Source organism: Cucumis sativus, unplaced genomic scaffold (assembly GCF_000004075.3).
Source record: "Cucumis sativus cultivar 9930 unplaced genomic scaffold, Cucumber_9930_V3 scaffold93, whole genome shotgun sequence".
NCBI lineage: Eukaryota > Viridiplantae > Streptophyta > Magnoliopsida > Cucurbitales > Cucurbitaceae > Cucumis > Cucumis sativus.
Genome location: NW_022279582.1, coordinates 109,956 through 112,278, shown reverse-complemented (window position 1 = coordinate 112,278; position 2,323 = coordinate 109,956). Strand labels below are relative to the sequence as shown.

The 2,323-nt window shown below is 32.1% G+C and overlaps 1 long non-coding RNA gene across 1 annotated transcript; it reads left to right on the top strand.

Moving 5' to 3' along the window:
- Positions 1 to 1,036, top strand: LOC116406374. Its single transcript, XR_004219378.1, has 4 exons — positions 1 to 72; positions 148 to 237; positions 328 to 687; positions 777 to 1,036. It is a non-coding gene; the product is annotated as an uncharacterized LOC116406374 (long non-coding RNA).
- Positions 1,037 to 2,323: the final 1,287 nt, after the last annotated feature.

Here is a 2,323-nt window from a genome sequence, read left to right as displayed (position 1 = left end):
GGAGACCAAAGTTGAGAGGCTAAAGTCGGTAGTACAAGTTAAAGATAGGAGATTGCAACAGTTACACGAATAGTACAATCTCGAGACTTGTCTAAATTCTATGATTTCTCTCTATTTAACATTGAACAAGGAAGTTCTTTTCCACAGGAAGCCAAAGGTAAGGCTGCTTTTAAAGCTCAAATTGACAAGCTACAGTAGGAAAATGTTGAACTCCAGAGAAGGGTTATTGGCAATCAGGTTATGGTAGGTAGTTGGATGCTGTGAGATAGATACTAGTTTCTATGTAATAATTTTAGTACTAATGTTGTTTTCTGTTTGTGTGCAAAGCAAGTAGGAACTCAACAAATACCTGAGGTGAAGAAGAAAGAAAAGGAGTACATCAAATTGTGTGTGAGATACCTTTTAGTTATTTTTCGGTTCTAGGCTCAAGTTGGATTCAGGTTATATAGGAGTTTTTGTATGTCTAAACCAAGTCAAGTCTTAATGGAGAAAAAGAAAGAATCTATATCAGGAACGGAGATAATGAATTTGCTACAAGTATATTTTAGTTATTTATCAATATTTTACCCATAATGGATCATTCCTTTCATTTACTGGCTTTTGTAATGTATGATATGAACAGAAAGAGGGTGACGACGTGGAACTTGGAATGGCAAGAAAACTGATAACGATTTCTATAAAAGGATAGTATGTTAAAACCTCTATTTTAAATGTCTGTGCATGAGCATGATTGTTAGTGGTTAAATAAAATATTCTCATAATTGTCTCATGGTTAGGTGGATGCTTATGAAGTTAAAAATCAAGAATTGACGTCAGAGAATGCTTATTTAAAGACATTGACCAGTAAATGCAGGTTTGCAACAATTTTGTTATTGTCTGTGTTTTAAGTTTACTAAATTTTTATCAAATAAATTTTGGAAGGGGTGGTGAGCATGCAATAAAACAAGTTTGTAGAATGCATCTATTCCGTCTTATTAATTTTGTGATATTGAGGTTTTTTGCCATTCTTTTATTGAATTATTTTTGTGAATTTTAATTCTTGAAGTTCATTGTTTTATTGGTTTATTTGATAGACAAAAAAACCCCTAAATTTGTATCAGATATGGTTTTAGTAATTTGTTTTCTTAAGATTCATCCCTTACATTTTGTTTAGTTAATTATTCCTTGTTTGGTATAATTAATTTTTTTTGAATTATTTGTTTGTTTTTTTTTTTTTTTTTGTTTGAAAGAGCTTTTGTGATCAAATTTCTTTAACTTTGTTTGATCGATGATGAATGAATGAGAATAGAGGAAGGCCATAGTAGTTCGCAAACTAAATGAAATGACATGTTTAACACTACTCATGCATTGTTGATACTACAAACTGAAGAACATTAGGTTTTCTTATAATGGACTTGAGATATGCGGCATCTTTTGGAAACATTACATTTTTTTCAGTCAGTTATGCAAGCATGACTGGTATTTTTGAATCTCATTAGTCTATTCGTAGACATTTGACCCTTCTGGATGTTTATAATTGTAGTTTGTGTTTACTCCATTTATTCATTTGATTTTCAGAATATTTGTACAAGTTATATTTTATTTCTTCCTTATTAAACATAATTGATTTTTTTTTGAACTTGGCCTACACAAGCCTGAGATACTTAAGGGCATACATGATATGTCACGTTTCTACTTTTAAGGACATCAATGATTAATCAACCATAATTAGGAAGAGCTTTAGAACTTAAAATCCAGAACTCAAATAAACATATATCCTTCTACAAAGTTGTTGAAAAACGTCTTGTTATTCATACCTAAAATTTTCAACTTCAGATTCCAACGGATGTACTCTACAGCCCTCTGGAAGTCCACATTGTTCAGAACCACCTGTATTCTGACCTTTCTTGCTTTCTACCGCCAAAACGCAACTCTCCGTTACTCAAATTAAATCAAAAACCCCAACTTAGAAAATAGACTCAAAATGAAAACTTTTAAGACTAATTTCACTCAAAACACTCGAGTGGATTGTGAGAAACTTAATACTAAATTTGGCCTATTTATAGAGTTCATTGCATGAGTACAAGTTGACACCTCATCCTTGCTTAAATTCACCTTAAACCTTCTTAAGGAACCTCCTACTTACTTTACACCTTAAAATGCATGCTAACAAGGTTTTACACCTCACTAAAACCTTAAACCGCTTGCCCTTATCATGCCACATAGTTGTCCAAAACGCATAGTTAACTTCCAAGGTCATCTCACCTAGTTTCTCGCCCAAACTACATAACCCAACTTAGAAAAGTTATAACTTAAAATCCATAACTCTTTTGACAAAACTTTC